We start from the raw sequence: 27,119 nt of genomic DNA, 5'->3' as shown, positions 1-27,119 counted from the left end.
ATGGGCTATGGATGGACTGGTACCGGTCTGCAGCCCGGGGGTTGGGGACCCCTGCTCTAAGACATTCTATTCCCTTTCCTTCCTTCTCTTTTCAAAGGGCCAGACCTACATCTTGGTTGCAGACTTTTCCTGCCTATCCCTGCTCCTTTCCCCAAGAAACTTCTTCCATATCTAATCTCATGTTAGTGCCTGCTTTTCAGCACACCTGAACTAATACGGTGGCCCTAGTTATTGATAAATCTTAGCTATTAGATGAGGGTATATGCCTACAAAGAAAAATTGGGACCGTATTTTAGACAACTCTGAAAACTGCTTCCAAGATTTGACCTTAAATCAGTAGACTGTGAGGCTCCATCAGGGGTTTATCTGTTACAAAATAATTATTTGGTCCTGCTGATGATAAAGAAGGATAGTTGAACAAGGAAACTAGTTAGGAGGGTATAGCAATTGTCTATTAAGAGACTAAAGGAGAATAGTGGGTGTGATGATGAACACTGGCATGGGTGTGAGAGACATTGCAGAGAGGTATGTGGCTTTGGATACGGTAGGAGAAAGAGGAATGAGAGATGATTTAATCTCCCTGTGCCTCAGTTGCCTCATCTATGGAATGAGAACAATAACAAGCCTTATATTACTCATGGAGCCACAGTGACGATTAAGTGAATTAATACATTCCAAAAGTTTAGAACAGTGCCCAGCGCATAAGAACTCAAGCGTTTCTGAATTTGTTTGACCGTTGCTCTCTGGCAGCATTGTCTCGCAGAGTTTTTTGCAATGGTGGAAATGTTTTATATCAGTGCTGTCCAGTATAATAGCCACTAACCACATGTCATTACCGGGCACCTGAAATGTGACTAGTGTGACTGAAGAAGTGTATTTTTAACTTCATTTAATTTAAATTTGAATAGTCACATGTGGCTAGTGACTATCATTTAGAAGTCACACCTAAATCTAAAAGTAACTATTAAGTAACTTATACAAAAGAAGTTGTAGAATATAGTTTATTCTTCTATTCAAAAAAGCCTGTTGTACTAATATGACTTAACTTGAAGTAAGCCCATAGGTTTGGTTGCTGATGGCTAGTCAGGGATAACCACAGAGAAGTTTGTGGTCCTAATCAGACCCCTCTGAGATAACCAGGGCAATAAGAAAGGGATGAGGAGACCTAATGTTTTCACTAACCTTGCAATGAGAGAAGTACTTTAGGGCTCGAAGGGGAGTGATCATGTCTTGGTTTCTGCAAGTAGCTCATAGGTGGTTAATGGGATCTGGACTATCTGCTGTCCATTTCCCAGGCCAAAAGAAAGGAAGTATTGGAGTGCCCGCTATAATGTTCCCCTCCACATAATAGCCAGGATAGCCCTGCTCTTATGTAAGGTCACTGCTAAAGCTGCAGCTGAGGGCTCCTGGTGGTTCAAGGACAGCACTAATTGGAACTCTGAGGGATATATTAGAAGGAAAGGAGTGCACATTTTTTTAGTACCTGTAAGGGCAAAATAGATATGTGTGTGTGTGTGTGTGTGTGTGTGTGTGTGTAAAATGTATGTGCCTTATATCCAGAAATAGGATTTTTGAAACCTTCTCTCCATCCCCTTACCATGTACAGGGAAGCTGGCCTTTCCAGTTCCATGATTATATCACTTTGAATGGTCAGTTTGGGGCAGGTTTTGCTGTGGGCACCCCCTACAATTGTTGAGTCTCAATTGACGCAATTGAAACTTCAGAAGCCTCAGTTGATGCGTAACCTGTATGAATAGAGATATGTTCTCTCGGAAGATAAAACACAGGAGGTAATGAAATGCGTAACACAATAGAAAGAGGTAGAACTTTAGAGTCTACCCTGAGATAGACTGTTACGTGCTAGATCTGTGACCAATGCCGGTTACTTTAACTTTAGTGTCCTTATCTGTAAAATGGGGAGTACTGATAGTTTCTGAGTTATTTGGAGGATTACACATGTTAACATGAGCCCTTTGCATGGAAATAGAGGAAAATATTAGTTCCCTGTTCTCTATCTCTAGTCTCCTAATTTTCTGAAGTTCCTATTTGTTATTGCTTCATAATCTGGCATCCCCTGGGACTCTCAACTTTCTTCAGCTCCCACTCCTAGATCACACATGCTCATTGCTTCCATCATATTTACCTACTCAGCCCTGCCCTGGCAACCTTTAGCGGCCTCTTTTCCTTCTCCTGCCGTGACTGCCTTAGTTCCTTTCCCGAGCATTTCTGAGGACAGAATCTTCCTGTTCTGTATGAGTTTGATTCCTCGCCTGCCAGATGAAGGAGGTGACTCAGGGAGGTCAAGGCCACACCAGCCTTGGCATTTGATAGGGTTCTGTACATAACACCACCTGAGTTTGTTCCTTTAAAAAAAAAATGTTTATTGGGTTTTTTTTTTTGCTTTATCAAAAAATATTAGATTTTTATTAAAAATATTTTTGAAAAGAACAAGCAGGTAAGAAAAAAATTTAAAACACTCATAATGTTATCGTCCCTGGAAACTACTGTGTATATTCTGAATGTACCTTACAATCCTGAGCGTGTGTGTGTGAAATGAAAACTTCGTCCTCACATTCCCATTTCTTGCTAACACCCTTTTTTAAATGTCATAATTTCTTGAATATTTTTCAACGTCACTAAATATTCCTCTACAGCATCATTTCAAATGTCTGTCTAGAATGCCATGTACGAATGCTTTATGATTTATTCCTGGATCCCTAAGTGGCCTCTGCTTTCTCCCCACCATTACAAACAAAGCAGAACATTATAAAGAGAGCAACAGCTAGCATTCTCACGTATGTAGCTTTGCACACACCCTCGAAATGGAATTACCAGATCAAAAGGCATGTACTTTTTTTTAAGGTTTTTGGTACCGTATTGTTAAATTACCCCCTGAAAAGATGGATCTATGTATTCCCTCCCCTCAGGGCACATGAGGCTTTGGCCACTTGGTTCCTGATGGGGGGAAAAATGAGAGGGAGAGAGAGAGAAAAATAAAACAGTGCTTCTCCTGACTCGTGTGTGGATCCGGTTCCAAGTCTCCTGTGTTTTCAAACTTTCCTTGACCAGAACGTCTCCCTGGCTCCCATGGAATTATTCTCATTTATCAGCTGATAGCTTTCTCTGCCTCCTCTAAATTGCCACCTTTAAATCAATGCGCAGTTTCTTTGAAGTGTGGACCTTCTGGAAAAAGATGTTCTGCATCTCTGTCTCATCAAACTGGGATATCTCATCTGCATCTCTTTATTTAATCTCATCTCGTTTTGCAACAATATTTTCTCTTTTCTATGTTATTGGCCTTTTGATTTAATGCTTTAATTTGGCATATGAGTTCATTGTCTTCTGGATTATTCATGCCACTCTAGATTGAATATTCCATAAAAATTTCTCGAAATATTGTTTTGTGAAAGATGTCTTACAGACTCAAAGGAGTATCCATTATATTTATTTTTCTGAAATGAAAAGATAAAAAAAATAGAGCATTTGTGTAACCACACAATTGATTCTTTTAAATCTGACAAAATAAGGACAAGCATGAATTTTATTTTTTCTAGTTGACACTCTGGGACACAGATTGTTGCTCTGGTCGGTTGACCATGCCACATTTCGTAATTTTTTGAGGATGTGAATACATACGCTCCTCAGGGGAAGAGCCTGTGGGTCTCCCTTGTAGAACATGCGTGCTCTCTCGGCAGTTAGAGAACCACCAGCCTTGCTCACCAGGGAGCAGCTGGACAGCTCTTAGTGTGCCGTTTCACCAGCTCCTGTGAAGGCTTATGGTATAGTGATGTGATAAGCTGTGAACAGCAGATCAGAGGAAAACGTGAGATAATTTAATTGAGGAGCTTGGTGAGAGGACAGCTCTCAAGAGCAGAGAGCAGGGACATGGCAGAAGAAAGGTCATCTGAAGAAGGGATAAATCATGAAATCGCATTCTGAAGACAGTGTGAAAAGGGCGCTTCCTCATTTCTCTGGCAGTTTAGGTTAATTTCTTACTCTTACATGCTTTGCAAAAAGGGAAATAATTTATTTTTATTACTGCCCTATTCTTGTTATGGCAATTTTTAATACCACATATAGCGAGTCACCCATTTCTATGTAAGGAACTAACTTCCTCTTTTCTCTGGGTTTGGTATTTAGTATTTCTGCCCTGTTCTACCCTTTCGGGAAAAATTCTTTTTTTTTTTCTTTTTTTTCTTTTTTTTTTTTTTTTAAGTAGTAAAAATGTGAGACTGGGAATAAACCATTGTGTGTTCTCTTTGGCATATCTTTTGGAGGCTCTTGCAGGTCTTTAATTTATCTATTGTCATTAGCTCTGAATTCTGACATAATTTTTAAATCTTTATTCCCAAACTACTTTTTTGAGTTAGTTTTATACATCATTCCATATTATTCATTCTCAGGTTATCTTTATAAGGCAAGTCATGAATTTAACATTATCCAGTCTTTTAGTAAATCTCAACCCTAGTATTCATCCTGGGCACTTAAAAACCAAGCAGAAGTCAAAAATGGTTTGCCTTGGTATATTAAGGTATTTGATTATTCAAATTGAAATAATTCATCTACTAATTGTTCAGTCTTTTATTTCTTTCTGTGTTGAGACCTGTTTAAGTACGTGTGATCATCTAGTGTAGAACAAGGTCTCGAAAGTGTTGACTCTCAGCTTTGGATCATAGAGTCGTTAAGGCCATTTCTGTCTTCATTCCAGAAAACTTTCACACTGTGTCAATGACAGAATCAGTGCCTCTGTATGTGTAAAGCCAAAGACTTTAGTCCTTGAGGGCAAATACCACTGGAAAACAAGGATCACTCTCCCCCCCCACACACACATACCCCCCTCCACACATATGCACACACAGTCATGACCTGGGTCAGTACACTATGACTTAGAGTTAAACAGTGTTATAGTATAAGTTCTATGTTTCTTGGGTCTTCTTTGGTCATATGTGGTGATGTGAGAACATTGATTCCAGCATAGTAAACTTTTAACCCCATATTCACTATCCCTATATTGAATCTAAGAAAATCCTTTATCTTTCAACTCTTTGGAATTCTCCTTCTATGCTCATAAGTCTATACATAAAATTTAATGTAAAATTTTTAAAACAAAAGCTCTAATTTCAAACTTATTGAAGTATGATTTGTTCCTGATTCCATGGTTGAAATTCCACAGTTAAAAATTTGTTGGACATCAAAGAGAGAAGGTCTCAAAATGGCTTAACCAGTCACTCAAGGACATTATCATTTCTCCCAATTTCTCCCCAGCTGCCTTCCACATCCTATTTTTTCTTCTTGCTTAAACCCAGGTGTTTTCCCTCTCTATGCAAATCCATTCATGTCCTTTTGGAAGAGGACATCCTTCTTTCTTGGGGTTGCCACTCCTTGCAGCTGAGTGGCTCAAAATGTCCAAATTAGTCAGAACAAGACATAATGGTGAATTCATATATTTTAATATGAATAACTTGATTTAACGGCCTGGCGCATCAGTCATATTTAGGAGAATGTCACTCTCTGCAGTTTTGAAAGGATATACCTGCAGAAAGAAGCCCTCTAGGGAACTTCAGGGAACCTCATCAAGCATCTTCCCATCATTCTGAGGGAGCTTTGTTCATTTTAAGTGTAAGACACTTAAAAAGGTTTTTGTGTGAACTAGTTTTGTGAAAAAGCTGACTATGTGCTACTTCCATAAACCCTTTACCATTCCACTCCCCACTCCGCACATCTTCCTGAGTTTATCTCAAAATGCTTAATATCACCCAAGCACTTAAACAAGATTGCAGACGTTTTCATCTAAGCTGGTAGCAGTTAATTACCTATCTTTGTCTGTGTTTCAGCACTTAATACTATTTTGACAGGGCTTGCATACTCTCTGTCTTTCTGGAATTTTTTAAGTGCTCTTATGAGTAATTTCAGAAAATCCAAGTATAGATTAGATGAGCTGTTCTTTCCTTTGTTTTCTTTTTTATTTTACTTTAATAATATTTAAAGAGGACCCACTGTGTGTCAGGTAGCATGCTCTTGTCACATACATTGTCTAATTTCATTTCTTCCTCTGAATCTGCACCTTGAATCACAAAATCTCAGTGTATGGGGGTTTGAGAGTGTGGGGGGCTGTAGGAGTGGGGCACAGAGGTCATGATCTCTGGATGGTACATCCGTTTCATCAGTGATTTCAGCCTTCAGCGGCATTGCTGCTTCCATCCTTATTTGTCTGGTTAGTTAAACTCCTGGTTGGTTATTGGCAGAAGTGCTTTTCAGTGGAAGATAATAGATCGCTGAGAAGTTTCAACATGAGTTTGTTTCTCTTACTTTTCAACAACTTGCGTTTGCTCACCTGCGTTGTAGGTGAATAGGAGACTCAACTTACCGAAGCGAGTGTGTCAGGAAGGATTACTGATTTATTTATGCTTGCTTCTAGAATATCTGTAAGGAGATAGTTTTACTACTCTCTTCAGTAGGGCTTACTCACCCGGTGGAGCAGCAGCATTTAAATATCTAAGACTCGTCATTCTGCAGTAGTGGTGTTCCCGGAGGTGCTTTCCCTAACCTGCAGAGTGAAACCTGCCCCAGTTGTGGCAGGCTCTGCCAGGATCTCTCTTTCCTGGCCTGATGCTGCTTTACTCCTTTGAGGTCACGTTAGCACGTGTTTGTTAGCACCTGCCTGTTCCTTACTCACCTTAGGGATGATGGTCTTTCACTTCCAGCTCTTCTCTTGGTACCCGAACTTTCATTTTGCTCTCCCCACTCCCTCCTTTGATCCCTCCTTCCTTCCTGCCTCCCTCCCTTCCTCTCCCATCCCTCTTTCCCTCCATTCTTCCTTTCATTTCTTCAGTATGTATTGAGTGCCTACTGAATGAATACCTAACACTGTACAAAATCCCAGGGATTCAGAGCTAAATACATAGACCTTTCCTTTGTACAGAAGTGTCAAATAGGGTTTTTTCAAAAAGCTAGCAAGCCATAGGTATAAATTCTACTTTAACAAACAGAAAAATATTATCTTTAGGTGAATTATCTCCATATTTCTAGGTAGGGTTGCCGACAAAGTAATGATAGGTGAGTATTTTCTAGCATGAGAATTTCTCAGGACAACAGTCATCCATTAAATATTTATTAAGCACTTAGTTTGTCAAGCTCTGTGTAAGATACAAATATATAAAGCTAGATAAGACAGGGTCCCTTTCTCTAAAGACTCACATTATAACAGAATAAAGAGTTCTTTAAAGTAACATTAATGCCACAGCAGATCACTGGGACATGCTGAGTAGTAAGAGATTATGAGCATTGTCTATGGCCATGCCAACCTGAACAAGCCTGATCCGTCTGATTTTGGAAGCTAAGCAGGGTTGGGTCTGGTTAGTATTTGGATGGGAGACCACCTAGGAAGACCAGGTGCTGTAGGCGAGAGAGAGAGAGAGAGAGAGAGAGAGAGAGAGAGAGAGAGAGAGAGAGAGAGAGAGAGAGAGAGATTATGAGCATCGAACAGGGCGGGGACAGGACAGTGCCTGATACTTAGTAGGTTCTTAGTAAGCATTTGTTCACCAACCAAATGGGGTTAGCCTTCAGTCAAGGCCTATGAAAGAGGGTGACATTTCAGCTGTTCCATAAAGGATTAGAAAAACATTGTCTAAGAAGAGAAGGGCATTCTAGATAGCGTGATCAAAGGTAGAGGATGTGGAGGTGCCTAAGGGATAGTATCAGGATACCTCAGAGAAAGTGTTGGAGAGAGGATTCCAGAAAGGGCAAGTGGGCCCAGATTGGGAAAGGTTGGAAGGCTTTGGCCTTTGTCCTGTGGGTCATCATGGCGGGGACCCTTTGATCATTTTTGAACAGTGAAGTTATATCAGATATAGGCTTTAGAAGGCCCCTCTGGCTGCCCTGCCCTGTGTTGGATGTTCTCGCAAGTATGGAGAAACTGGGGGAAGGGTGAGGAGGAGTCCAACCACAGCAGTCCATGTGGAAAAAGGGAAGCAAAATCAAAAGGAATTGCAGGGATATCCCATGTCAGAAATGAGGCTGGGAGGAAGCAAGGACGACTACAACTTTCAAAGGACTCACATTCCCCATTTACCAGCTATGCAGACTTCTGCAAGTTACTTAATTTCCCAGTGCCTCAGTTTCTGTGTCTGAAAGACAGGCACAGTTGTACTTACCTGGCAAAATTGTTGTGAGAATTAACTGAGAAGTGATGGTCTAAGCATTGACTGTGGCCCCTAGCATGTAATAATAACCAGCATTTATTGAACACGTTGTAATGTGACGAAGTGCTTTACATGTACTTATTTAGACCTAACAATAACCTATGAGGTGGGAACAGCTATCATCCTTATCCCACAGCTGAGGAAACTGAGGCACAGAGACAGCAACTTGCCCAACATAGCACAACTGATAATGGACAAAGGTGGGATTCGAACCCAGGCACATAGGTTCCAGAGGCTGTGTGCTTAACTGCCTCTAGGTATTGTTATTCTTCATCGTACCATCTCTGTTCCCTGGCTCCCTGGCTGCCAAAACTTTGTGGAAAGTAGGAGGGTATCTGGCACCTGACCTCTCCGATCATCTCTCTTCTCATAAAACTGACTCGTCCTTTTCACTGACTCACTCCTTCAGGACTCTGTCCAGTCGCAGGAAAAAATCTGATAAATGAATCTGTTGTGAATGGGTGGGTTAGTAGATGAATGAGTTACTTTTCTAGATAACATACCTACATTTTAACCAATTTGCAATTAACTGTCACCTGAAGGAGTGACAAATTTCAGGCCAGTAGAGAATTATTTTTCAGCCGGACTACCTTAAATCACACCCCGTAGCTGGCTTTCCCTGCCTCTGCTTATGCCCTGTGTGTCATTTATATGATGTCTCTTCCTTTGCTTCTTTTTTATTCTTAATACTATTATTCTAAATAAGATAGCCATTTTTGTTCATCAAAGAAACTTTAAAAAGTCAGGAGAAGCAAACAATAAAGTTTAAATCTCTCAGAATTAATCTCCCTACCCAGCTGGAACCACTGTAGACTTTATAGAAATTGCCCTGCTAGTCTTTTTAAATCTGTGTAGCCATGAATTATGTCTGAATATAGGGCGAGAAGGGGGTTTTGTTTGGCCAAATATTATCTTCATAAAAATGAGTATCATCCTAAGATTAGGTCCATATAAATCCCTCAGATTGTGGACATTCTCTTTGTAATGTGATTTGGAACAACAAAGTACTATTTCGGCAAAGTCTCATCTTGAAATCACCACAGTCAACTCAAATTTTAGAAGTTAACGGATGGAATTGCTCTAAAAGTAGGCAATGAAATTCAACAGTAATTTAGCCATTCTACCTGCAAGTATGACCTCTCAGCCCAGGTTGGATGCCATAAGGAGCAAGTCTTTTTAAAAGAGCAGTTTTAAGAGCAACGCAATAAGTGGTTACATGGTGAACATCACATGCAGATCAAATAATAACACCAGCTTTCTTAATATGATGTAAATGGATATTTTCACTTGGGATCAAATTTCTAGCGAGAGCGTTCACATACTAAGTCAAAGAAATAGATTCTGACAATGAGAAGTGTTTTATATAAATCTATTATTTTATGTAAATGCTTTATATAAACATTTTATATATTATTTATATAAATTATTTTATATAAATCTATTTCTATAAATGTAATTTAAAATATAAATATGAATTAAGTGTCATAAAAAGATAATTTCATCACATTTCTAAAAGTTTATAAACTCAAGTTAGAAAAACTTTTGTTTTGTTTTGTATTCTCATTGGTAAAATGAGAGATCTTTTATTTGAGGCTACCTTGTATTCAGGTATATATGGTATATGTGTACTTTGATTTTTTAAACAAAAAAACAGGATCACATTATATGTTGTGTTTATAACTTATTTTTTATGCTTTATATAATTAGGATTATTGTCCATGGCTTAATTTTCTTAACCATGTCATTTGTAATGGCTACTTTAAAATGGATAGACCAGAATTTATTTAACCAATCATCTGTCAGATATTGAAGAGTTTTTCCCCCACTAATAAATAACCTCAATGAATAGCTGTATAGATAAGTCTCTAAGTACATCCATAGCTATTTTTCTTAAGTTAAATGTCTAGAAATAGAATTGTGGGGTCAAGACCTTGCAGAATTTTAAGGTATTTAATATAAATTGCCAGGTTACACCAACCAGTAATACTTTCATTACATTTTAGAGAATTATTCAATTATCGTCCCCTTGTGACAGCGTTTTAATTAATTCTGAGTAACTCTTCAGCACAATAATTTTATTGCTGTCCAAGATGTTTGTCCTGTCTCCCTGCTTCCTCACTCCCCATGCCTCTGGATTAGTATTAAATACAGGTTATAGGATTTTATGTCTATTTCATTATCCAAACCTATTGATTGAAAATGTTGGCTACCACTGGGCTCACTGAGGTGTCTGCACAGTACCATGTGATATGTTACCCCTTTTCTGTGAATGACATTAAATCATTAAGAAACATCATAGGTCTTATGCAATAAAGAATCTATATGCTTTTTCTTAAATTCAGTAGAATACTATTATAGTACTTTACTGTAACAGTCCTTTTTGGTTTACATTTGTTGCACTCGTTGCTCATTTTCATATTCTATGGCCTCAGAAAATATGGCAGCTTGCAAAGCCTTCATTATGTCAGAGACTGCTAGTTGGCCACCACAGAGCCTTCTCCTTGCTCATCAATTAACAGAATCCCTCTTACAGTTGAGCTGCTAAAAACCACACTGCTGTGAGCAAAAGACATTTTTCCCAGACCTTCTGACCATGCGACTAGGTTATGGCCAATGAGATATAAGAAGAAGTGTGTAAGAGAGTCCTAGGAAGGCTGAAAAGGGATGGAGGAGACCCTTCCTCACCCCTTCCTCCATCTTGTTCCTTGGAACATAAGTGTGATAGGTGGAGCACCATCATTATTTTGGACTTGGAGGAGAAAGACTACATTATAGGCCTGCTGGAAAGGAAAGCCAGAAAGAGCTTGGATTCTGATGAACGAGGAACCTCCATACAGTCCAAAACTTGTTACCTCTAACTTCTTTTATATGAAAGAGAAATAAACTTCTGTTATTTAAGCCCCAATTTTGAGGATTTCTATTACCTGAAGTATGGTTTATTCCTTTCCAGAACGACAATAATACCAATTTAATTGCCTTCTATCTTCCTGTTGTCGTTCCTACATTCATTTTCTTTTTCTCATCTCATTAACAAAAAGGCATTCCTGAACAGATTTAGAGAGCTCCCACCCATGTGGAAGTACGATGAGCAATGTTCATACAGGAGATAAGGATATCATCTGAACCCCAAGTTACACAATCACACTTCTTGCGTTCATTTACAAATACTACTTGAGGCCTGTTACTTTGCTGAACGTGCCCACCCTCCTCCTTTTTTTCTCCCCAGAAAAGAAAAGAGGGAGATTTGTATACAGAGCTAACAAGGAACTCTATGAAAAAGTGTGTCGGTGAGGCGGCGGCCGCCTGGAATTTGAGGCAGCAGTCTGTAACTGACAGCTCCACACAGTAAACCTGAGCATCTTTACGGGACCTGTCACTGTGGACATGAACATGCTGCAGGCTGCGTTTGTCTATCTTCACCCTCACTTTTCTTACTAATATTATTTGTGAGTATTTGTTAAGTTTTCACCAAACAGCTCAAGGCACACAACATTTTACATGGAACATTAAATATTATAAAACTGAATCATGGGAAATATGGCAAGGAATAAATAAAAGAGGACAAAGAAAAGAACGGGTAGAGAAAGGATAGATCGGAAAATTGGATTTTAGCCATAGACATACAATATCACTTTCGACAGACTTTGTAAAAAAAAAAAAATCTGGTAACATAGCAGTAAAAGCCTTTGATGCCTCTTTTGCAGTGAAGTCACTTCGAGAGCAAACAAGGAAACAGTGGGCTATTCCATTTATTCATCTTGTTAAGTGTGTGTAGGGAAGCTTGATGGAGTAGGAATGGTGTTCCTTCAAAAATGCAAACCTGGCTCCCGTTCTGGCTCATCCTCCTTGAGGTCCACAGGATCAGCTTCACCATACCATTCTTTCTGTCCTTGCTTTCTTATTACTGAAACACATGCATGAATTAATGCAGACACTGAAGTGGTTTACGGGTATTGTGTTTACTCTGTCCTACTTCAGTATGTGTGTTTCATTTCCTGATGGAGCTGTGGAGGGTTATTATTTAGTGGCTAGGAGTTTGTAGAGCTGGAGGGTAAGCCTAGAAAACGCTTCCTCAGTTTAACATGTTCTAGCTCCTAGGAAATGTCCTCTAGTGTATTTAAGGAATTAACTTTAATTATTCATATTGGTGAGTAGTCGCCAAGCTATGGTCACTACAACTCATGGATATTTTTCAACGGAGAGACTTAAATAGATTCTTTTTTCCTACCCATTATTATAGTTGTCTGCTTGTCCCTAGTGATTTAAACTGACTCTCACTGCCCAGTTCATGTCTGCATTTCTCCCATTTGTCTCTTTGATTAAACCCAGAATGAGCCTTTGGTTATGAGAAAGTGTGTCCTAGGCTTTACACACACACACACACACACACACACACGTGTGTGTGTGTGTGTGTGTGTGTGTATTCAATAGAAGTCATAGCATCATAGGTTAGTGAGCTATGAGAATCTTAGAAGGCATCACCATCTCTTAAGTTTAATAGTTACAAACCCTGGGTCCCAGAGAAGTGAAATAATTTGCCCCGGTCACAGAGTAAATTTTAACCTAGACCCACTTGCCCTTTTCACTGTCCCACACTCCCTGGCTTTGTAAGACAGCAGCCGAAGCTTATTAGAAGTTTGGGTATCACGTCCTTCCTGGTTTAGAATTGTCATGGAATAAATCATCCTGATTGGGAAGAGCACCAGAGAATTATAGAATCCCACAGGCTTCTCAAAGATAATTCACTTTAAACTGTTCTCAGTAAAAGCCACATAAAAATGTCCAACAAATCATAGAAAAATGAGCTCATGGAGTAGTGTTGAACCACAGACTTGTCTAGAGATGGAACTATGTAGAAGATATTTCCAAAAGTGTGGCAAGTAGTAAAACTTGGGAGAAGAAAAAGACTGGATCCTGGTTCAGTTCCCATTGTTTTTCTGGGAAGAAACAGAAATGGTTTAGATCCAGTTCTCCCTGCCCACCCTAAGTTGCAATTTTCTCAGAATTTGTTTCTTTGAAGTTCAAGCTAATAGATTTATGACATCTTTAAATAGTTGAAAAACATCACAGTTCACTCAAACACACATGCTTTTTCTCACTCTAGCAGAAACATCTGAGCGTTCTGCTTGGGGGTTTGCACAGAGCAGTTTACCTCTCAGCATATAGTTTAGAGAGAACTGCATTTGTGTAATTTACTTCGCTTGTCTTGCATCAGAGGAAGAGTTGAATAGCATGTTAGAGCGAGTATTTCTTAGGTGATACTGAGTCTTGGGTTTAACAACAGCAAGTGGAGGCCAGACAGGCCTGGTCTTCTTTCTGTCTGTGGCACATTGTCCTCTCCATGGCTTCTTTCCAGTGGGCATTTTGTATGTGTGTGCACAGTGCTAGGGTCACAGGATGACTTGGCGTACGAGAACTGCCTCACTTTCAGACTGGGTTTGGTTACTCTACAAAGTCCTTTTGAAAATGGGAATCTGGTCTAAGATTTTGCATATTTGTCAGCTCTGCACATATGGCCACATCTTTCTCATGTGCTGGTTTCCTATATATACAGTTTTGTCATTAGAGACTTTTTAAAAAAGTAATAATATGGCTTAGTGTTCATTGAATTATAGGGCCTAGTTGCTGGGTTCACATTTGGTGATCTCTTTCTTATGCTCTAGCTACTCCTATAGAGCTATTTTTGTTATTTTTTTAAGCAACGTAATCTCTAGATTTTTATAATAGACCAGCCCTGGTAGTATGCACTGTCATTTGCCCTTTATCTGTTCATTATCATCACCTTTGCTGAATTTGGCCAGCGATGTCCCCTCTCCTCCTCATTTATTGTAGTCATCTTCTGGATCGTCTATGTAGTGGGGAGGGGAGGAGTGGGTCAGGGAAGGGACATTTCTAGGGTGCCTTCTATGTGTAAGGCATTTTCTATATTGACTCCTAATCAAAATCAGTATATAAGGTAAGAATTGCTGTCCCCGTTTTGCAGATGTGGCGATTGAGGCCAAGAAGAGTTAAACGACTTGTCAGAGGTGCTGCAGCTACTGCTGCAGTTGACCAGGATTTGAAACCAGGGCTCTTTGACTCTAAAGCTAGGCTTTCACATAGCCACATTCACACAACAGTTGCCTACTTTAATAGTCCTATTTATCTATAATAGAACTGATCCTGAAAGTTAAAACACAAAAACAAACAAAAAAATATAGTAAGGTAGGTGAAGAAATACTACACCACAGCAGCCACAGCAAAATGTAGCGCAGAGTTAGAGCCTGGGATTGTGCCTGCAGGACCTACTGATCACAGGAAAGAAGGATGATGCCTGTAGAAGGGTAACGAGTCTTAGAGAAATTCAGAAAGCTTTGGCAAAATGATGAGAGAGGGAAAAGAAGAGAAGGGGCAGAGCGGTGGAAAGCAGAGAGCCACCCAGATAAAGGGTAAGGATAATATCCTGGCAGTAGCAAAGAGGAGAAACCCCAATGAGGGGCCTGCAGACGCAGGGGCAGTGGAAAAGGCATGGAGACAGCGGCATCAGCATTCCACCAGCCATGAGACCCGAGTCAGCCCGTAAACGCTTAGTGAGCATGGGAATAAATGGGAGAAGGGTTAATGTGAGAGAATTCAAGGCTTCTAGTAGTCTTGATCATAGCATTTAATCCTCTGTTTTAAAGGTTGTGACCAGAATTCTGATTAATATCAAACATTCAATAAAACTTGAGGGTAGGGAGAAATCACAGCCGGGGGTGACTGATGCAGAAGCATCATTATTTTCTGAACTCCTGGTGCAGTTCTTAGGACGTGAGGAGTGGATGAGTGGATAGAGGTGACAGGAGGGATCAGAGCTTCGCTGTGTTTACAGTGAAGAAGCCAGAGACACGGTTTTAGTTGGCTGTGCTGAGTTGCAGGACAATGATACCAACAGGATAGGAATTTTTCGTAGGATAAGAAAAGTGCTTTGAAGGAAGGCCAGGCTGCTTTGGTAGCCTTCACTTGTTAATTTCATTCTCATTTTTGCAAAAAGGTAGCCACAGCATGCTGCCTGAGAGGTGATAGTGTGGCAAGGACATTGTGGGAGAAGGAGACGAATGCTGCTAAAAGCGTCAATCTCAGGACCACTGCTAAGGTCTGGCTCTATTTATTCCACATTTTATACCATCTGCTCTTTGTCTGCGTCTACCATATACCCCAGTCACTGATTATTGGAAACCCAAGTCCACAGATCTTCACATGGCTGCCCTAACTAAATGGACGGGAAGGAATTGACCTACTCCCTTTTTCCTCCTCAAAAGCCTTTACCAAAGAAAATACCAGTTCTTTGAACAAGGCTTCAATTCAGCCAGAACACATAACTCTCAATTTAGACATAAACACCAACTCATCTATCAAACCTCACTCTCCTCCTTCTTAGTTCAGAAGATCTGGGCTTTATGATGTAAAAAGCTTCACTGTGTAGGCTACTATTCTGGAGATGGTTGATATTCAGGTTATTCTTCTGTGCACTACCTGTCCTGCTGCATAATTATTGCTGTCCCAAAGAAACATGACCTTGGAGCCCTGACCACCTGAGCCGTACATCCCAGCTCCACCAGATACTCCATTTTTCTCCTGCCTCATTTAACTCCATTGACCAGGAAAGACTCCTGCTCATCATCCTTTTGCAAACAATGGCCCTCATCCCTCTCCATGCCTATACTAACACCAAACAGGGTAGTGATGTGTAGCATTAGAAAATTTTTTTTGTACAATATGAAACATTTATAAATAAAAATTAGTTAAAAAGTGAAAGTATGCATTTAAAGATTTTAGAAAAAGTGTATTTCTGTGGAGGAATTGTTTTATTTCTCCCTCTCCCTCCCTTACATACTGAATTATATGTTAGCCCAAGAGTTATTACTAGATTTAACATAGGTGAGGTGTTTGGCAGTGTTGCAGATTTGCTGACAGCAAATTCTGCTGTCACGATAATTCTGGGTTAATCAATTCTGTCATGTCATCCACTCAGAAGGAACCAGTTATGTTTCCGCTGAGTTTACTCTTGCATTTCAGTTAGGTTCCTGATTTTTCCTCAGGACATAGATAAAAAGAAGTCCTTATTTACTGCAGCAGCTACATTGGTTGGGAAGAAGAGGAGGAGAAGGGATAAGAATGGGATGGGCAGAGGCGGTACAAAGAAATAGACAATATAGTCTTCTGGGTGCTGTGATAAGACTAATTATAGAGACAAATTTACTGATTTGCATTTGAGTAGCATTAAAATAAATATTACAAAAGAAGAGGTACACTGATTACCACCAAGCGAGTGACCTGGATGAGGGCTGCACATTCTCTTGGAGTGGCCAGAACCGTCTTCCTGGAGGAGAAGTGTCTTACCTGACCTCGGCGGTAGCCAGACAGAAAGAAGAAGGGGCTTTTGGGATGGAAGGAGGTTGTGTGCAAAGGCATGAATGTGGGCAGGGGAGGGAGTAGTGCAGGGCAGAAGTGGAAAACAGGATTAGAGCAGCAGTTTGGTACCAAGCTGTTGAGGGCCATGAATACAAGCCGAGTTTGAGTTGTGCCCTCTAAGCCCTGGGAGGCCATTAGGGTGACTTGTTCTGATATCCCTGATAGATTTGTAGGGGGAGAAATCAGTGGCACAAGACCAGTCAGAAAGTTCTTGTGATGGTGTAGCCACAAGTGTGGAGGAGAACCTTGTCAAGAAATGGTGACAGTTAGGAGTAGAGCTGAAGAAAAAGTGTAGGGGCATATCAAAGGAGTAGTCAGTGGGAATTTAGTGAATACTGAACATGAATATTGATGGAGTTAGGACAGAACAAGACAGATAGAAATCAGAGGAGACCCAGGGCCTCCAAGTCTGGGTACCCGAAAGAATAATTGGTGGACACAGGAAGATGAGAAGTGTGGCTGGTATATAATTTGGGCTCATTCTGATGCTTTCATTAGATTTGTTAAAAATCGTGTAGAGGCTGTGACCAGCTCTATTGCATACTAGAAGGATCACGTTATGCCTTAGGAAAACAGATGAAGACCAAGTCAGGCTGACCTGTGGAACAGTATATGTACCTGTCCACCCATTGCTTGCAACTGGAAGTCATAGCCACTTGGCAGAAGAGTGTGGTTTACCATCTTTGACTGGGTGAGGTGTCTGGGATCTAGATAACCTTCTTTCTTACCACCTACACTGTACTGCATGCATTCTTGTTTCTATCTAAGCCATAGTAGCATGTTTTCATTTACTTTTTATTGAACGTGCCTAGATGTCATCCAAATGAAGCAAACCTGAATGTGGCCATGTTCATCATCAACAAGGGTAACGGGCCGCTTGACTTCCCGACGTGGATGTGGAATGCCAAGGAGAAGCAGTCTCTGAAGTTCTGTTTCCATTTAATTTAGGAAAGCAATAACTTTCATTGGCTGGCATAATGATAATGAGCTTCATTTTTTAGTTATGAGCGAAGGCAGCTTGCTCCGTGTACGTGGACTTGGCGTCCTCTTTTCTGTGGCAGCTGGCCCACTGACCTCATCGTTTGGGTTCCCTGTTCTTGCAGCGGAACCAACAGCACCAAAGTGAAATGCTGTATTTTCCACAGAGTCATGCTACATGTGATTATTTGTTTACCATGACATAATGCTTTAAACTTTAGTTCAACCCTCCCAAAAATGGCCACAAGTGTGGTGGTTTGAAGGGTGAGCTCATGTGTAGAAAAAGGATTGAGACTCTGTAATAAAGGGTTAGATTAATAGCCACAGACTGTCCTTCTGGAGCTCGCTGATCTATTCAAGAGTATTCGGTGAGATTCAGGCCATTAGAAGCAGAAAGGTTAGTACTCAGATGGCTGCCCTTGCATTTCAGCAGGTTGGTGTCTTTGAACTCCTTTGGGAAGGGGCTGCCGCATTTTAGAATTGTTACAAAATGAGGAATGTACTGCACAAAGGTGACCCTTTGTTTTGAACCCTGTCTGCAGTACAAAGGCATAAGTTTGAGCACCAGCATGACGATGCCTCGTACTCTAGTTAGCGGCTGACACACAGGTCTCGTAGCAGGCTTTGAGTGCAGAGAAGGATCGCCTCCTCTGAATTCATGAGCGTTAACCTTTGTCATCCACATATTACAGAATCTGTTTTCGCGTGATGCTTTTTTAGGGTCAAACTTCGTTATTACTGGTAAATGCCTCTACTCTCCTTTCCCCAGTGGTCATCCTGAGAACCTGCTCCTGGATTTTTCAGGGGTGGCTGGTGGGTACCTATGTGAAGGCTGGTCTTCTGTTCTCAGGAATCGCTCTTCTCATTAAAAAACCATTCTAACAGTAACAAGGGCACCTAACAGTTTATGTTTCCAAAAACATTTTTCATGTGTACTACCTTATTCAGTACTTACAAACAACTCTGTGATCCAGGTAGTATTAGAAAATTTTATGGATGAGAAAACTAAAGTTCAGAGATTTATCCCAGTTTATAAAGTAGCAAGTAGCAGGGCCAGGATTCGAACTTGATCTGTCTGCATTCAAATGCCATGCTCTTACTCTTCCATGTTCACATGAGAAAAGCCTTTTATGTCTGCAGTATGGCATGTAGTTCTCTTAGCATTCCACCGAGGTAAATCGGGATGCTGGCCTGAACTGGCTGCTCACAGTAGATGGTTTACATTAGGATGAAACCACTGGAGGTAGGACAGAAGGACACCGGTTCCAGACTCAGCTGGCTTTCGAGCACAGTTCCGCCATTTTTTGTTAGCTCTTGTAGCCTTAAGCAAGTTATCTAACCTCTCTAACCAATCTGAGCCTCAGTTTTCGCCTTGGTAAATGGATATAACAGAAATACTCTCAGGATTGTTGAATATCGGATGAGACCACATATGTTTAAGCCTGTAGCACAGTGCCCAGCAGAGAGGAAATACTCCAACAGTGTCAGCGCTGTGTCTGTATCACTGTCGTTGGTGGGACCAGTGCTCCCCAACACACGGCTTTCTTGATCAGGCTGACTCCCCTGCTGGCTGCAGATTGATACCTGAAAACTGGACTCTGGTCTATACAGGAAAAGCAGAACTCCTTTATACTAGATTTAAAGGCACCCCAGATCGCTTCTGTCCCCAGTGTTTTAAGACTTCTCATTGCATCTCATCACACCAACAGGAATTCCACCAACTCAAGGTGCACTCTAAAGAAACTCCTAAGGTCCTATGGGGATGACTGCCTGACACCATCAGTCATTGTATCTTGATATGGATTCTTTCCACTGCTTTCTTCCTAATCCCCAATGAAAGGGGAGTTTGGCGGTGAAGAAAGAAACAGAGGGAGAAGTAGGGGTCAGGGAAGGGTTGGGGGGAAGTGTGAAAAAGTCCATGGGAAGTCGGCGAATTTGACTGATTCACAGTTTTCCTCCAGGCCAGCTCTACACAAACTTTATTTTCAATAGTTACTTAAATATAGCCTACCTAACAAAGGTCTTGAAAACTGCCCAGTTTTGGCATGAATGGCAACTCCTGATTCTGGGAAGCACAGGTACAGTGTTAAATAGTGGTCTTCATTTTCCAAGCCATGTGTTTCCTCATGGAGAGGATGCTCCCTCCGCTGGACAGGAAGTCTTCAAACAGGACACCTTCACTGCACAGCACAGAGCTGAGCTGGGCCAAGGAGTCTGTAAAACATCTTCCAGAGAAGGCCAAATGTTTGCTATCCCACCTGGCTTCTTTTTTTATTCTAGTTATCTCAAGTAACTTGAGATAATTAAATAACACTGCATTCTTTCTGATATTTAATGTAAATCATTTCTGAGTAAGTAAGCGTCCCACCAGCCCGGAAGCTAAAGTAAAGGAGTTGTTTTAAAAGGAAAAGGGAAATGAATTATTTATGTCTCGTGAAAGCTGCTCTGCTGGCAACCTTTTGCTGCTGAGGGGGTATATAAACAGCTCCACCCTGCTTCCCATTCTGGCGCCTGAGGCTTGCCCTAGAGGGAAGTACTCTTGAAAGAAAAACAACCACTGTGACCAGTTGTAACTGAGGCTGGGCGAGAGGCTTACCACCATGCTTGCCCTCAAAACTGGGCTTCGTGTATTTCTCACGCCCAAAGCCATCAACACCAGAACCGGAAATGCCCACCTTCAGGATGGCATTCACAATCTCAGACGCATTTCATGTTCTCTCTGGGGAGCAGCTTTGGTGTGTATGGACTGGAAAAGAGGGACAGTGTGTTACTTTTTTTATCTAACTACTTGTAACTGTGTCAACACATAAGACAGTCTGTCAGAGCTTTCTGCTGGTGTTGCTGCTGTGAATTAATTTCGAGCGTCACTTGTGAGCAGTAAACACTTTTGTAGTGTGAACAACTCTTTGTACGGTAGGATTTGTCAACAGCTACGGTAGGATTTGTCAACAGCTTGCCGTCCCCCGCCTTCCCTGTAAGGGAGAACTAAACAGAAGATAAGTTGGTTGGGGTATGAGGAGCAGAAATTTGACACCATGCCCTATTTGCTATTTTGACTTTTCTTTTGACCACCAGACTGTTAGATTTTCGTTAACACTGGAGGGATAGCCTTGAAGTGTTAAATTGAGAGTCTGCCTGAACCACCACCAGGCAGGCATTTGGCCACTTCTTATCATTTTAAAATTGGTTCTAGAATTTACACTTTTGTCCTTGCTCTTACTATTAAGAGCAAGACACACAGACACACAACACACGCACCAAAGACACTAACTTGAGAGAGATACTTTTCAGATTTTTACATTTTATTCAGTATTCAAGTGAACTTTATTCACACAGTTAAAATAGACACTCTCTTCATTCTGGTTGACCATATGTGTGTGTGTGTGTGTGTGTGTGTGTGTGTGTGTGTGTGTGTGTAGAGAGAATATATATAAAATGGCATATATACATGTTATTACATATATAATTCATTTCACCCTTTTGTTTCTTTTTGTTTGAAAGCCTCCATTCCTTCTCCTTTCTGCATGCTCTATCCAAATATGAAAGTCGAACGCTGTGGCAGACCCAAGGCCTCCCTCCCTGATGCTGTGTCTGACCGTAGCACTGAGATCTCATGACTCTATAACAATGCTTCCTTGACTCTGACCCACATTTTTGAAATGTGTTCGTGAGTTCTCTATCCCTTTAAAACCTGGAAGAATCTACTGTGTCTAACATTCCCATTCTAGCAGCTATTGAGATCTATTTAGCCTGCATAATCTCTAAGGTTTGTGTGCTTCATGTGTTTACATAGGAACTGCTATAAAAGGTTATGCTTATCTTTTTATCCTAAAATTTCTTTTTTCAGGCTTTGTAATGAGGCACTCTTATACTAATATCCTGAAATGAGTTGAATAAGACCTCGTTTAGCCTGTTCACATCCTGCAGATTGGAAAGTAGAGTCTGGAGACTTTCTCTCCCCTTTGTCTCTTCCATTCCTCAGCAGCCCTCCTCCTCAACACCTGGAACAGTGCTCTTGCCATATGTGGAAATTCTTTGTAAGTGAAGGTGACTGATTGGTCTCCATTTGCAAAGGAAGCTGTAGCCCACAGAGGATGGCAGGGGTGGATGAGGTGGTTTTTTTTCTTTTTCCTTTTTTGCCCATTTGGAGTCATCTTGCGGTTGAAAGAAATTTCCAGGGGCCCTGTAAGAAGACCCCAGACACGCGTTAGGCAGAGAGGGTACGTGTGCAGAGTGTGGAGCCCGTGGAGGACGTCTCTGTGGCAGAGCAGGCCTGAGGTAGCCCGGAGTGTGTGATGAGGAATGAGGTGTGGTCTGCACGTGTTGCTGGAGTCCAGCCAGTACTCAACATCTGGCCCCCACCGTTTTCTATCCATTCTGAGCAGGGAACCCGTTTTACACCCAGTAAAAGGGATACAACTGTTCTCTTTCCTAAGAAGTGAACATTTGGAGAAGGGTGTTCTTTTTCAGACAGAAGCATGCTTTTTCTCCTGCCTGCCCAGGAGGGAGGTTTGCTCTCACATTCTGACCATAGAATAGATACTAGAGAGGAATCCATGTCATTCCAGCCTTCAAAGAGTTAACTAATGATGTTTTTAACATGGGGAATCATCAAGAAATGTATGTAACATAAAAGCCAAATGCACACTACTTAAATGACAGGTGGCGTCATTTGAAAAGGATGTGGGGGCTGATCCTGGAGCCGCGCTCATACACAGCTGCATTAATTTGCCTAATCTCTGGATTGCTGTACCAGTGTCTATAAATAAACATACAAACTAATCTTTTGATTATCCTTTTTTATGGCACATTTTCTTCTTTCTTCCTTCTTTTTTTCTTCTTCGTGTCTTTTCATTGTGATTAAACCAATTTCTAAACTCTGTAATTCCGCAGATTTTTCTATAACTTATTTTGAACAACCAAAATTACCCTGGACAGTCACAGAAGGAGAAACACAGATGGCCAATAAGAGTTTGAAAAGATATTCAGCTTTTTGATAGTTTTTAGGAAAATGCGGGAAAAATATCAATGAAACTGTCATGTTTAAGTAGGCAAAGGTTAAAATTATTAGGAAAACTCCTGCATTAGCAAGGGTGTGAAGCCGGCGTTGATGAGCTAAGTGTGTGGTCGTGCGTGACAGTGCAATATTTTGGGAGGGCATCCTGGCATTCTGTATCAGAATTATAAGTGCATATCATTTGTCTTATTAAATGTACTTGTAGGGATTTACCCCAAAATGATAAAGACAAAACAGAAAGATGTACTCTCAAGAATTCATGTCACTGTTGTTTGCAATGGTGAAAAAAAAATGAGAAAACAGAAATCACCAGAAGGAGTCTAATTAAATAAATTCTGGCGCATAAAGGAATACCATATATCCATTAAGAAAATCCTATAGATCTATATTGATTGCCAACAACAGATGTTCGCAATACCTTGATGTGTGGAAAAAGCAAGTTACAGAACAAGGGACGTAGTATATTTTCAGTTACATTAAAACAATGCTTCTCAAGTGCTTATATGCAAATACAGGTTCCTAGTCAGGATGACTGGAGTAGGACTTGCGATTCTGAGCGGTTCACAGTTTCCCGGTATTGACAGTGCTGCTGGTCCGTGGACCACACTCTGAGTCGCAGGGTTAAACTGTAGACATGCTTACACCTATGTGCTGATAAATATGCTGATCAATATGCTCAGAATCAATGTGGGAATGTTCCACAAAATGGTGAATCTGGGTGATTTTTACTTTCGTCCTTGTGATTTTCTGTATTGATCAACACTTTGTAATGCATCTACGTCGGCTTTACGTAAATAATAGAACTGGTTTTAAAATAATAACTGGCCTGGTTTTTAACGTGCTTTTTAAAAGAAGTCAACTTCAGATTTACTTCTTGAACATTTAAGGGAGGGGCAGACCACCCAGGACAGTCATTTTTAAGGAGGATGGATCATCAGAATGACATGGGAAAGTTTTGAAAGACGTGGACTCTCAAGCCTGGCTCCTAAGAAATTCTGACTCAACCATACTTCGGTGGAGAAATCAGGATTTTTTAAAGTTCCCTAGGTGGTTCTGACACAGACTAGATTTAGCCACTGATCCAGTCTTCGGGTTCTTATCCATCAAATTTTGGGTCCCAGTGTGCATTCAGAGGATGTATCTACCCTCGTCGCAGCTCCTTTCTCCCCTCAGAACTTTACTGTATTTTGAGGGATAGGAGGTTTTATTGGTATGTTACATAAGACCTCCGTTTCCAGTAGGTGTTCCTTAAAGCCTTCCCACCGGTTCTCCTGATATGCTCTCCTAGCTTTATTATTTTCTTAGGGCTGCTGTAACAAATTACCACAAATTTGGTAGTTTAAAGTAACAGAAATTTATCCTTTCACAGTTCTGGAGGCCAGATGTCTCCTAAGGCTTGAGGGAAGATTTCTGTCTTGCCTCTTCCAGCTTCTGGGGAAGCTTCAGAGGTTCCATGGGTGTGGCTGCGTATCTCCAGTCTCTGCTCTGTCTTCACCTGGCCTTCTCCTCTGTGTCTTGTCTCTTGTACAGAGGCTTGTCATTGGATTAGTGTCTGCGCAATTAATCCAGGATAATTTCATCTCAAGATCCTCAATTTATGACATCTATAAAGAGCCTTTTTCCAGATAAGATCACATTTACACTTTGCAGGAATGAGGACTTACAACTATCTTTTGAGGAGACCACAATTCAAGACACAATACCTTCTAAGCAATTCAACAACAGTTTTGAAGTTAAAACATTCTGACTTTACCATTTTATTTTTCTCTGAGGTTGAGTTTTTGGTTTTATTTCCCTTTTTTAGGTATAGATATGGGAAGTTGTTCCATGAGAAGAATTGAACAGTTTCCGTGGTGGCTACAGCCAACGTGTACACTAACAATGCAGCTTCTCTGTACGAGAGAACTTGGGCTTTTGTTCCAGTTCTGTCCCTTCTCGTCCAGCGGTCTTACAGTCATCAGAGGGCCTGGGGGAGCCATGCACACCTAACACTCAGAACATATCCACACTTTCTGCCTGAGCCCTGATGGAGACGTGATCTAACATTCATTCTTTGCCCAGACTCTCCTGGAATGGGGAAATTAGAGACATGTTTACTTAGGAATAAAACTAAAGTCTCAGAAGAAATTTTAGAGAGTATCACCGTAAATCCATTGGCTGTGTTTAACCAAGCTTTAAGCAGATTCAAGGCCAGTTTTCCCCACCCTGGCTCACAGGCAGAGAGCGAAAAGTAAAGGTTGCAAGTCTTGCCTCATACCCCATCTCACTGCTTTCAGGCAAGCCTTTCCTGTAAAGCCTATTGTGTTGTTGTTATTGTTCTGGTAAGGGAGAGTGACTGGTGTTTGATACCGCGACTGGCACAAACCTTGGTATTTTATTGACTTGATTCCTGTTCAGTACATGCTACAGGTTTCTCACAGAGGTATTTTCATTTGAGGAGGTGGTTTCCCAAAAATGTTTTGCCAGTGTCTGGTCATGCAGAACTGCTGGACATCCCCAGTGAAGTGCTTTGAGTCACAGGCAGAGATGTGCATTTTTTGGCCCTTAATGTGCTTCACCTGGACTTCTGTCATTTCCCATAATGTATAAGAGGAGAACCCGATTAGTAAAAGTAAACCTTGCTCACACATGGTAGGGTTCTGCTGCCCCAAAATCAACCTTGACATTGGAAAAGTCCAGCTTTTGTTACTTGGAAGGTTCATCTTAATTGAACCCCAATTAACCCAATCTTACAAATAACCCAGTCTTACAAATAACATCTTACAAATATTTCTCCCAGAAATAAGGAGGCAAAAAGCAAAATTACTATGTTAGCAACACATAAGCGAAAATATTTGACCTTCCTTTCTTTTCTGAAAATATACAAAGGCTAGTTGCTCCAGGATTCCTAAAACTTATGTATGTACATGTGTACGTACATATACATTTTTAAATTTAAAATGGCATTTTAATTAAATAAACAAATGAGACAAGTTAGACAATAAAAAATTAAAAATCAGAATAAGCAGGGAGAAGAAACTCCATATTCCTAGAGATTCCTGTGTTTCGTGGCTGGTTGTACAGCCCTCTTAGCCAGCCCGAGGGAGGCTACCTGTTTTCTGGTTAGTAAAAAAAGTTAAATGATGAATAATCATGTTTTAAAAAGATACTGCAGAGCCTAAATAACGTATTTAACTTAAAGCTAAAAATTAACAGTTATTTGCCAGAACCTTTTCTTGGAGTTCGGGTTTGCTGATTAGAATTTCAATATCATCTTTCGTGAACATTTATTGTATGATTTCCATTTTCAGTCTCTTTAAATTGAAAGACTTTTTAAAGGCACTTGCAACACAATCTGAGTGCAGAACCATTTAAAATCTTTATTTCCCAAACCTTCACAGTAATCTGGTTCACGTCTAATTCAATAGCAGGTTTTCTTCAGTGATTTGCTTCTTTAATGTCTTTTATTTCACTAAATTTTCAGAAAAGTAACTTTATTTTCACATTACTATTTCATTAGCCAACACAATATTTAATTAAATTATGTAATTGCAATCGCAAATACAACTGGCGTTAATGGCTAAAGCATGTGGTTCCCCTGGAGGGAGCCGACAGCTCCAGAGTACCAGAAAGCGGCCTCGAGCACTCGCTCAGCACAGTGTCAGTCAGCGGATTTTGTAGAGGAGATGGAGAGGGCTGATCAGTCCACACAGACCGTTGTAGTCCCTTAGTTAGGAGACTTTCTACTGGATATATTTTGAACTGCTCCAAGAAACTCAGGTCAAAAAACAAATCATTAAAACAGTTCGATGGGCTTTACCAAGCAGAGGAGACCCACTTAGGGATAGTAAGATCTGTACCAAAACTCGAGATATTTTAAGGAGGTTTCTAGTTATACAGCTACTTAGCTTCTTCTGAAAGGCCAATAAATATATCAGTGAAAATGGTGTGAAATAGGCAAACATTGCTCTGAGAATCTCAAGCATAAGAGAAGTGGTTTTTTCTAATGGTTTATTCTGATAAGAGAGTGTTTTTTTTTTTTTTCCTTATAATTTCCAATTTGTATAACATGTCAAGTGCTCACAGAGCTTGATCCTTACTAGGGTAGAGAAAGCAGATGTTTCTATTCCTGTTCCATGGATAAAGAAACGGACCCAAAGACTACTTCATGAGACCAGCAAGCACTTTCTATTGTGTTATTTGGTTTCAATTCCTTGCCATCTTTATGGGGCTTCCCCCATTTTTAGGGTGCTAGTTAGGCCTTATTGAATAAGCTCTGTGAGGGGCACATCTCTTTTGTTCATTGATATCTCTACTACCTGGAATAGGTGAACAAATGAATGAATGAATGAATAAGAGAAAAAAGAGACAGGTCACACAGCTAAAAAAAGTAGAGTTGTGGTTAGAAGAGTCTTCTGACTCCTCATCCTATGTCTATTATATCAAGATCTCCTAGTGCTTTTCTGGCTTTTCTGGGTCCTTAATGTTCCCCAGACCTTAGCCAGACCCAT

The 27,119-nt window shown here is 40.6% G+C and overlaps 1 protein-coding gene and 1 pseudogene across 7 annotated transcripts in view; both read left to right on the top strand.

Annotated features, from left to right (window-relative positions):
- Positions 1-27,119, top strand: part of BACH2 (BTB domain and CNC homolog 2) — a 306,133-nt gene that overhangs the window by 123,088 nt on the left and 155,926 nt on the right. Inside the window, exon 3 of one of the 7 annotated variants that reach the window (XM_016140598.2) lies at positions 11,428-11,647. The exons of the other annotated variants lie outside the window; for them this stretch is intronic. The gene's annotated coding sequence lies outside the window, so the exon portion shown is untranslated. The remainder of the gene's footprint in view (positions 1-11,427; positions 11,648-27,119) is intronic. 7 annotated transcript variants of the gene reach the window in all.
- On the top strand, positions 7,287-7,404 carry LOC118605218 (annotated as a pseudogene).

The sequence above is a fragment of the Rousettus aegyptiacus genome, unplaced genomic scaffold (assembly GCF_014176215.1).
Source record: "Rousettus aegyptiacus isolate mRouAeg1 unplaced genomic scaffold, mRouAeg1.p scaffold_m13_p_1, whole genome shotgun sequence".
NCBI lineage: Eukaryota > Metazoa > Chordata > Mammalia > Chiroptera > Pteropodidae > Rousettus > Rousettus aegyptiacus.
This window is presented reverse-complemented; position numbering and strand designations above follow the sequence as displayed.